This window comes from Apium graveolens, chromosome 4 (genome assembly GCF_009905375.1).
Source record: "Apium graveolens cultivar Ventura chromosome 4, ASM990537v1, whole genome shotgun sequence".
Lineage (NCBI taxonomy): Eukaryota > Viridiplantae > Streptophyta > Magnoliopsida > Apiales > Apiaceae > Apium > Apium graveolens.
The window spans coordinates 137410793-137422277 of record NC_133650.1 but is presented as its reverse complement, the minus strand read 5'-3'; the positions used below and the strand labels follow the sequence as shown (position 1 = coordinate 137422277).

General features: G+C 35.8%; 1 pseudogene; it reads left to right on the top strand.

The window, feature by feature from the left end:
- The first annotated feature begins 3382 nt into the window (after positions 1–3382).
- On the top strand, positions 3383–7550 carry LOC141719025 (zinc protease PQQL-like; annotated as a pseudogene).
- The last annotated feature ends 3935 nt before the right edge of the window (positions 7551–11485 follow it).

Below are 11485 nucleotides of genomic sequence, written 5' to 3'. Positions count from 1 at the left end.
TAAACATAAGAAGAGATATGCATGAAGAAGGAGTTCCGTGAAGAATGGAATACTCGGAAGAAAAGATATCTGATTGATATATTTTAGGAAGCAGAATTATATTCCATATCAATTAGTGATTATCTTGTAACTGTGTAGTATATAAACACAGACATAGGGTTTACACTATAAGTGTTATCATATTCGAGAAGATTATTCATAGTAACCCTAGCAGCTCTCGTGATATATGTTCATCACTGAGAGGTAACAGTTCCATACTGTAACAAAGTTTATTGTTTCAATAAAGTTTGTTTTCTGTTACTTAAGATTTTAAAGTTCGATTGGATTATATTATACACTGTATTCACCCCCTCTACAGTGTGTGTGACCTAACAATATACTTAATAGTAGAGAATGTGGAGACAAAATCAATGGTGCCCATTTGAAAATTAGGGTTTTGAGATAAAAAATTTGGTTCAAAAATTTGCAGTGAGGGAGATGACGATAAGCAGTTTGTGTATATTGTGTGTCTAATATGAATGTGAATAGTTAATCATGTACTGATGGTATCAGTAAAAGACGGTAAGACAATAATACACATGACATGTTTTAATTGGACGGAATTATTAGTGGGATAGATAACGTGTAATTCTAGTTAATAATGCATGACTTTAAGGAGCATATTTATGTTACCGCGCCTAAAAACTAGCAATTAATCTGCCACAATTATCCAAATTACAAACGGCTCTATAATAATGTACAAAAATAATTCTCAAATATACTCAATTTAAATCAAGTATTAATCAGGAAAAATAATTGAACAAAATCATAAAATACTCACAGCCATTATCAGGATTTGATTACATCATCAAAATTTGATGTGTCAGGATCTGACTGAAAGAGTCGGGATCTGGCAAATCATTTCTTTTTATAGCTAACCATTCCAAGTTCATGGAGTAACTTTCCAAAGGTTGCTTCTGGTAATGGCTTGGTGGAGATATCATCTACTTGTTGATCAGTTGGAACAAAGTGAAGCTCAACTGTTCCTTCCATGATATCCTCCCTCATAAAATGATATATGATACTAATATGTTTTGTGAGTGAGTATTGCACTGGATTACCCGTCATAGCAATGGCACTTTGATTGTCATAGTAGATAGAGATCTTTGAGTAAGACAATCCATTGTCCAATAGCTGATTTCTCATCCAAAGAATCTGAGTACAACAACTGCCAACTACAATATATTCAGCTTCAGTTGTAGATGTAGATCTTGATTTCTGTTTCTTGCTTTGCCAAGTAACCAATCTACCACCCAAATACTGACAGCCACCCGAGGTACTCTTCCTATCAATCTTGCATCCTGCAAAATCTGCATCAGAATAGCCAACTAGACTGAAATCTGATTCTCTTATATACCATAAACCAAGATATTGAGAAAGTCAGGGCGGCCGCGCGAAATCTCAGGGCGGCCGCGCTAGGTCGATTTTTCAGAATCTTGATTCCAATAAAAGACTGATTTGCTGGACTCCTGACTTGTTGGCTGGTATAAAAAGACTTTTAAAAGACGTTTTTCATGTAGAAGAGCAAGGAGAGAGCAGCAAGAAGACCTAATAGCACAATACAACGAAGGAGAAGAAGATCTTGTTTTTACTTGTGATTCTTTGCTTACGTTGTAATCTTGGATGTTTATTTTCTTTGTTGTTTGAACCTAATACTCTTGTTAACATACTTTGTTATATTTATTCATTTATTTCAGACCTAGTTTATCTTACTTTTTTTACCATGCTTTCATTGGAACCCATGGTGATGATGAGTTCGGTTATGAACTAATTGTTATCGTGGGGTTCTAACGGATTTCCTTATGGATTTCTATAGTTAATTATTTTGATACCTAAGTGTGTGGTGATTGATTGATATGCTAGTATTGGTGGTGCTTATTCGTCTTATGTGCGTCGTGAACATATAAGATATCGTGTTAATCTCTATTGAAACAACAATGAATATAAATGTTTAGAACTTATCGTGCTAGCATAGGTTCATATATATATTATGCATGATTTGTAGGTAATTTTAACCATCTTACTTGCCCTATGTAATCACGATCGATAACTTGTTCATTAAACCTTTATGTTGTCAAATTCTATAGACATATAAGGTCTCACATAATTGGTGTCTATTCAGCTTCTCTCTCTTTTGTGGATGTCTGGTAGTAGGGTATTCGTACAACGAAAGTTGGCGTTTACTAGTTTCGTGTTATCTGATTAGTTGTCATCACCATTGCATGCTAAGGTTAAAAAGAATGGCTTTGAATGAAGTAGTAATGAAGTTAGAATCCCATGTCTGTCTCATATAGTTAAATCAGCCTTTTAATCTCTTAGTTATTTGCATGTTAGTTAATATTTTAGTTAATCAACAACCTAAAGTGTTATTGTCTTAGTATTGAACAATAACCATATCATTATTGTATAAGTGCATAAATTGAAGTTAACCTAAACCAATCTCTGTGGGAACGAATCTGATTGATATCTTATACTACTTGTGAACGCGTAAACTTTCGTGTAATTTTAGCGCGTGTTTTCGTCCTAACAGTGAGCAACATATGCCAAGAAAATCTTGATAGCTTCTAATCTTGCCCGAGGAGCAAATGTTTTATCATAGTCAATGCCCACTTGTTATAAATATCTCTTTGCAACAAGTCTAGCTTTGTTCTTGATTATTGTGCTATCTGAATCTATCTTGTTTCTAAAAACCCATTTAATGCCAACAACTGATTTATTCTTTGGCCTTGGAACCAGTTTCCACACTTTATTTCTTTCAAACTCATTTAACTCTTCCTGCATTGCTTGAATCCAATCAACATCCTTGAGTGCAACCTCTACTTTCTTTGGTTCTTCCTTAGAAAAAAAGTTGTGATAGAGGCATTCATGTTCAGTTGTACTCCTTCTTTGAACTCCAGCATCAAGATTCCCGATGATAAGATCAGGTGTGTGATCTTTTGTCCATTTCACAGCTTTTGGTAGTTTAGTCTCATTTCCTGATGCCCCCCCTGCATAAGAAAATATACCATGAAAATAAAAATTATTGGCTTTTTTCGAATTAGCCAATTCATTTGAAATCCTGCAGATTCACTCTTTTTCCTATTCAAAGATCAACTCTTTGTCTCTGTGTTTTCACATCGAGAATTATTTGCAGATGAAGAGATGTCAAAGGGGCCTCTTACTTCCCAAAAAAACCCTCCTACAAACCCTCCAACATCTATATATAAACGCTGATTTATCAATAAGACGCAAGAAAAGCACTTTAAATTGTTCATTAATCGCCATAGATGGTAGTTATCCCGCACATTGCACGGGGTATATCCTATATTATTAAAAATAATTCATACAAAAAAGTTATTCGGGCATGTCACATGTTAGGGGTGAGCGCGGTGCGGACGGTGCGGTTTTTTCCTCAAACCGCAAACCAAACCGCACATGCGGTTTGCTCAAATTTTCAAACCGCAACCACACCATGTACCCTCGAAAATCGCATAAACCACACCACGAAAATGCGGTGTGGTGTGGTGCGGTTCACTGCATTTTATACTTTACAAGTTCAAAAAAAATAAATAAATACAAAACTTAAATTTAATCAAATTTTTGAAAATAGTTTTAGTCAATCAGAATGCAACATCTTAGTTCACTAGTATAAATACTTGGATTTTGGTTTTCCTAGTGAAGAAATACAAATAAGAGATTGTGTAGTCTTTTTTTTTGTCAGAAGATCGTGTGGTCCATTTAAATTCCTTAATGAATTTAACATATAATTCTAACTCAATAAGGATGCTATGGCCATCTGGTGAAATTCAGTTTAACTAAGAACAATAAATGGTTGTTTATGTTACCCGATAGGAATATAAGTGTGTGTGTATATATATATATATATATTTATAATAAATTAAATATTGCGGTGCGGTACTGTGCGGTTTGAACCGCATTTCAGAAATTTAAAACCACAACCCGCACCGCACCGCGCGGTTTATTAAAAATTCAAACTGCAACCGCACCACGAAAATTAAAAACCGCGTTTTGCGGTGTGATTTGGTGCGGTGCGGGCGGTTTTCTGCTCACCCCAATCACATGTTACAGGTGGAACCTATAATAATACTACCTATAATATATACCGACCAAACACGTTTTGGGATTTACTCCCTTGAATAATTTTTATAGGTTACTACTGGTTATACAAGAAATTTTGGAGTGTGTCAAAAATAAAAAGAAAATAATGTTTAGCATCTGAGCCTCATGATTTTAATCCAGAATCTCGCTACATGGATTTTTTTTACGGTCAGATTTTGTTAACAGGAGATGACCTCATCTACTCAGATGTTTTTGCTGTTTTTATCTCTTTTTCCTCCCCTTTTTTGTTTGCCGAGTATTCTTTTCCATTTCTTTTTTTTCTTTTTTTCTCCTATAATGTAACATATTCTAAATGCCCAAATTAGAAAAAATGATAATAATAGCTTCTTTTTAAAAAATTTATACAAAAGTAATCACTTTCAAAACTTTGGTGAATTATGGCTAATCCAATCTGTTATGCCCGCTTTCGGTCATGGGCCCTAAACAGGTCCCCATGGGTGCATTGAATAGCTGAACTCTCATGTGTCACTACAAGAAAAAGTTGAATAGACATCATACATTAGACATCGGTTGCGGATGCCACTGATGTTAAAAGCGGTAATAACATCACCCCGTATTTTTCTGATATCTTTGTTATTTGAAGACATCGATTATTTAACAACCGATGTCTAAAGTTCTCTAAAATAAATCAGCGCGGGCCACTTCAATTTGTTCCCCCCTTAGTGAAATTTTACAAAACTTTCCCTCGTTTGATTGCCAATTATTCCCCCTGTCCAGAGAAACTTAAAAACAAAAAAAAGTAAATCTCTCACAAATCTCTCTCTCGTCTCTCAACCCCCACTGAATCTCTCTCTCTCTCTCTCTCTCTCTCTCTCTCTCTCTCTCTCTCTCCACTACAACCTTCGCTACTCTAATGGCCACCGCCACCAGCTCTGCTGTTTTAGTAACCACCATCTCCACCAGGTCCGATGGGGTCACCATCACAATCACCTTCACCGGTCTGCTAACAATCTCTTGGTGTCTCCTTTACATGAATACTATTATGGTCTTCTCTGCTTTAACAGTTAAGTTTTTTAAAATCAAAACCCTAATTTCTTAAATTGGGGATTTTTAAAATCGAAACCCTAATTTTTTAAATTGGGGTTTTTAATTTTAATACTCTTTGTTGGTTATAAGGAATATGGTTTGGGTAATAATTAGCATGTTAATTTCGTTTACTTGGATTTATCTTTCATTTATTAATTTTTTAATTTTGTTTTTCTATATGATACAACTATTATTTGAGGTAATCTTTGGTTTATATTTAAGGTACTTTGATTGTAGATGAAATCTTGGGTATAATCAAGGGAGTTGGAGTGAAAAGTGTTTACTTGTTTGTTATAGTTCCTGCATGAACTATTTGTTCCGGTTGACAAGCCTGAAGTTTTACCTCAGGCTATATCTATACTGGCTGAATTCAGTTCAGAGGTAATAGTGACGTTTTGGTTTTTTTATATAATTTGAGATTTTATCATATATCTTTATAGGTTCAACCTTATGCCTAGTACAGATTCAGGTATCATCAGATGATTTGGAGAAAGAAAGAGGAGCAGTTCTGGAAGAGTATAGAGGTACTAGAAATGCTATTGGAAGGATGTAAGAGGCACATTGGGCGCTCATGATGGAAAGTTCAAAGGTCTAGTTGTTGGCACTTGTAATTCCAAATATTTTTAGCTATTATCTAGCACTTGTCGAACATTCTCTTAGCTTAATTAGAAAACCGATCCTGATCGACGTGCTCAGTAATCCTGATTTTTTAGTATGTCGGTTTAAGCTTATATGTATGTGATCCTCATTATATTGTACAAGTTCGTTCTGTGCTCCTTTTTATTTGTGAACGAACCTTATCTGTGATTTTGCATTGGCATGCTCACTATTAGCTTAAGAATTGAAAGTAAGGTGATCAATTCTTTTTATCATAGTACTTTTAATATGAGTTTGGTGTTTCCTGTTTGAATTAGGGTACAGTTGTAATTTATTGTGAGCATGATTTTGGGAACAATACATCTATATCTATATGAATACATCATATATGCTCATCAATGGTTGCAGTATGCCGAGCGTTTACCCATTGGACTGGAAAAGGTGATCCGAACTGTGTCTCCTGGGACTGTGAAACAGTTCTACAGGAAATGGTATCATCTGAAAAATATGGTTGTTGTAGCAATTGGAGATTTCGCTGATACACAGGTCTAGATTTCAAATCTGGCTATTTATCGCATACTTTGATATTTCATAACAGACGTGTATTTAATATATATGTTCTCACCAGAGTGAAAAAATCTCCAGTTGGTCAAATTAAACCTGGAAAGAATCTGTGTGTGTATTTGGAATGAATTGTGTCAAATCCAATCATGTCAGCTAGCTTAATAATACAGTATATTCCTTTGAAACACAGCGACTAATAATGCTGAGTTTTATTTTTTAATTATCTAATTCTCTCTTCCCTCGCTCGTCATAATCGATATAACAGATTGTTGTTGAGCTTATAAAGATGTATTTTGGGAATAAAATTTCAGCATCTGATCCTCCTCCTATACCACACTTTCTGGTTCCATCACACGAAGAGCCACGATATTCATGTTTGTTAGAATCTGAAGCTGCCGGGGTTAGTTTGTTGTGCATCTGTTTTAACTACACTTCTTTTTAACCATGTATTTTCATGTTGGATGATCCTTTCCATGCAATAAGTTAGACAGTTCCTATCTTTAATTGGCCTTGAATAGTCTGCAGTGATGGTAAGCTGTAAGATGCCTGTGGTGGAGCTGAGGACTGTAAGGGATTATAGGGAATTACTTGTAGAGTGCATGTTCTTTCTTGCTTTGAACCAAAGATTCTTTAAGATATCTCGCAAGAAGGATCTACCATATTTTTCATGCTCGGCTTCCGCTGATGTCCTTGTTCGACCAAGTAAGGCCTATATAATGACTTCGTCTTGCAAAGAGAAAGGAACTATAGAGGCCTTGGAATCAATGCTTACTGAGGTATGAATTTTTATAAAATTGTTAAGTCTTTCTTATATTTCTTCTACTGATTTCTTATCTTTTAGGTTGCAAGGGTTCGGCTACATGGGTTTTCTGAGCGTGAAATAGCTATTGCTCGGGCGTTGTTATTGTTAGAAATCGAATCTTCCTATTTGGAGCGGGATCAGATGCAGTCAACTAGCTTGCGAGATGAGTATTTGCAAGTATATTACTTCTCTTCCTTTGTCTAATGTTTTCTTTGTTGTTGTCAAGTTTGACCTTCCTACTCAACCTTTTCTTTTCCAGCATTTTCTTCATGATGAACCTGTCATTGCTGTCGAGTATGAAGCGCAGTTGCACAAAACTATATTACCCCGTGAGTACATATTGATGTTTAATGTTTTCTTCTATATATCCACAATTATTCCCTATAATTTCACTCTAGTTTAGTGTGAAAAACTAATTCTACACGTTTTGGCCAATTCGACTTGGATAAATATATCAGCTCATGAAGTAGTCCTATGCACCGCACTACTGATGTGATAATATTTTACCAGTTGCAAACTTTAAATAATTAAATTGTTGCCCAGCTCTCCTATATTATCCTTTCAATTTGATGTCATATATCTACTCTCTCCAAATTATAAAAAATGGACGGGATGTAAATGAACGGAGTTCAATAGATATGCAGTGCTTAATAGTTGCTTCTCTCTATGAGAAAGGTAAATTCTTAACTTTGATTTTTATTGTGTTTGGTCGCATCATATATGTTCTTTTCATTGTAGCTGAGTAATAGGTGGTATGGTCTAATTTTCTCTAATATGAATTCACCCAAACAATATTTCTAGAATTACTTGCACAACAGTTTTACTAGCTATCCTTCTTATTTTATTGCCTTTGTTTTTTGTCCTGCATCAAAGCTTCTTGTTTACTTTCTAATACCATCTTATTTCCTAGCCCTCTGATATTGTGGATTCCATGGAGGTCAATATACAAAATTAAGAGTCTGTATCTACAGGTACTTACTCTTATCTACATATTTATTGTAACACCCCCAGATCCGGGGTCGGGGATCCGGGTCGTCACGGTCTTTCTTTCCACAATATCACTTCACTTAATTAATAATAAATAACCTTATGCTGTGACCCCACACTAACACACACCACAACCCGTTATAGTCTCAGAGATGAAATTGAAATAAGTACAAGTCTTTGAATCCACAATTTAAAAGTTATTACAACCCAAAATGATTACTTGATAATTTACAGTTAATTGCCATTATCTGCCACAAGTTATAATTATACATAATTTGATTCTCAAAAGTAGAGTGCCTGATCTACCAATAGATCTACCTCTGCAGCTATAACAGCTATAGCATCAGGCACTCTACTTTTGAGAATCAAATTATGTATAATTATAACTTGTGGCAGATAATGGCAATTAACTGTAAATTATCAAGTAATCATTTTGGGTTGTAATAACTTTTAAATTGTGGATTCAAAGACTTGTACTTATTTCAATTTCATCTCTGAGACTATAACGGGTTGTGGTGTGTGTTAGTGTGGGGTCACAGCATAAGGTTATTTATTATTAATTAAGTGAAGTGATATTGTGGAAAGAAAGACCGTGACGACCCGGATCCCCGACCCCGGATCTGGGGGTGTTACATTTATACTCTAATAAGCTAGAACAATGAGAGAGCACTAGTTTTAATAGTTTCATCTTGGGGAAAGTATAGCATTGAATGAAAAACTGAGAGTACAGTTTTTTAAATCAGCTCTTAAATTTGCAGAAGAAATACTGGGCCATGCTAAAGACCGCACAAAAGATCAGCGTCATGGATATATTGTTCTCTATCCTAGAGTTTGCTGCATCTTATAATTCATATACTAATCTCAGATCGCGAATGCACCACATTTCTGCTGAGAGGTATAAACTATAAAGAACTTCCGCACACTGATATATGTTTTCTCTGTCCCTGCTTTGACTTTGGGTATACTCCATAAAAATCTTGAGCATCGTACTTCACTATTTTACAGGCCACCTTTAAATCTTTTCGCCAAGAATTAGCTGGAACATGCATCTATTTAGACGTGTTGCAGAAGTCAACTGGTGGACAAAAATCTAAAACACAGCGGGAACTTGGATCCAGTCTTCGCGAGAATGTAGATGCTTCACCAAAATATATAGATGATGAATTGATGGGCATAGCAGAAAACAAACTAGTATCTTTTCAATGTAAGATGCAGTTTATTTTGATGATGATAAATGACCAGACTATGTATTTAAGCATGTATTCAAATCTATTATTTCTTTAGTTTACTTGAGTGCAAGTTCCGTATATTTGATATATCTTAGTTACAAAAGCAATTGTACATCACTTTTAAAGAACAAAAACTGATGTCAAAAGAAGTTAATGTATATGTTTTTAGATAAAAAACTGATGTCAAAGACTGCCATGTTCAAGTATAAATTGAAAATAGGCATCACTTTGTTTGGGATAAAACTGATGTTAATGTGACAATATAGACATCACTTTTAAAGAAGAAAAACTGATGTCAAAAAAGTTAATGTACATCACTTTTAGATGAATAATTGATGTCAAAGACTGACATGTTCAAGTCTAAATTAAACATAGACAACACTTTATTTGGGATAAAACTAATGTCTATGTGTCGATATAGACATCACCTTTCACTAAAAAAATCGATGTTTAATATCTGATTTTACATCACCTAAATGAAAATACTCGATGTCTATGTGGAAAAAAACATAGCTCGTAATATGTTTAATCTGTTGTAATAGGTGTAATTTATTTATTAAATTATTTATTTCTATCATTTTTTGTAAAAAAACAATGCATGGACATCATTTTTTTTGCCAGAAACGATGTCTAAGTAAGTAAAGACATCGAGTTATGGCCGATGTCTAGAATAGACATCACCGACATCAACATCGGTTGCCAAACAACATAGACATCGGCCAAAAACCGATGTCTATGGACTTTTTTCTTGTAGTGTGTGGGCTAGAATTATGGAGTAATATGACTTGGGCCAGCACATGCAGGCTGAGCTCGTGATATGCGAGCTGGGCTCATGATATGCGAGCTGGGCTCATGACATGCGAGCTGGGCTCACACTTGTAAGGAAGGCTCACACTTGCCATCTAATGTCCACACGTGAGGTGGGCTTAGGTGTCCACATGCGAGGTGGGCTCATGCCATCTGGTGTCCACACGCGAGGTGGGCTTAGGTGTCCACATGCGAGGTGGGCTCATGTGACTTCACGCGAGATGGGCTCAGGTGAAAGTACTCGAGCTGGGCTCGGTTGTCCACACGCGGGCTGGGCCCATAAGCCCACATCTTATGAAAACAGAGGTAACATTGTAGTACTCGAAGAGAAAGGTGGTGCGGGCCGAGGTGACCATGCCGGCCTGCATCGAGAGACTTTGTGTGCAACATGGAAAGTGACTCATAGATGACTGAGTTGCTCGTAGATTTCAGGGCCGACACGGTGATTCCTACAATTACGGGAAGAAATGTGGATATGCCGCGAGATTGTAGGAAGCGTGTGGAGCCGGTCGAAATCTACGTGACTAATTGGCTGGAGGCCAGACTTTATCGTGGGCTTGGGCTGCATGGGTTGGAGAACCCTAACCCTAGCCTACGTGACTTGTTCCCCAAGAACTACGTGAGGCTTGATCCCTATAAATAGGGTACGTAGGCACTTGTATAAGACATAAGTCGACACTTGAAAGAGAATAACAAAAACCCTATTATTTCTTAAGGAGTCAACATACAAGCTCAGCCACCACCAAACAACCTTCCTCCGCCCTCAAACACCGTCCTTGATCCTTGTTCCGCCCATTATCCTCCACAACACTATTATACGAAATTCTCCCTATAACACAATCCTTAACTATTAAATGGATTATTAAATTTTGTTAATGTGTCATATTAACTTGATGTCCGTGTTTGAAATACAGAATGTGGTAACGTGATGATGCCACCTGAAATTCTATAGTTATATTATTATAATAGTAATACACATTTGATATATGCATATTCAGTCTAATTACTCTAACAAAACATGTATATTGTGTACTAAATATTGATTAATTAGCCAGTGCGCACCCGAAAGATAGCGGCTGCGGGTTATCTATGATAAAAGAAAATATTGATTAATACTCCAACTTGAAATGCGTATGATTAATATTCCAACTTAAAATGCGTTTTGGCAATTAATGAGGTGTAATATGCGTATTCCGTCAGTTAAAAGTGGTCACTTTTTTGGAATAGATTATTTTGGTTATTCTACTACTCAAATTCAGCTATTTTTGTCACTTGTCCTAAAAATTCCATGTTAAAATTACCACGTGAATGATTA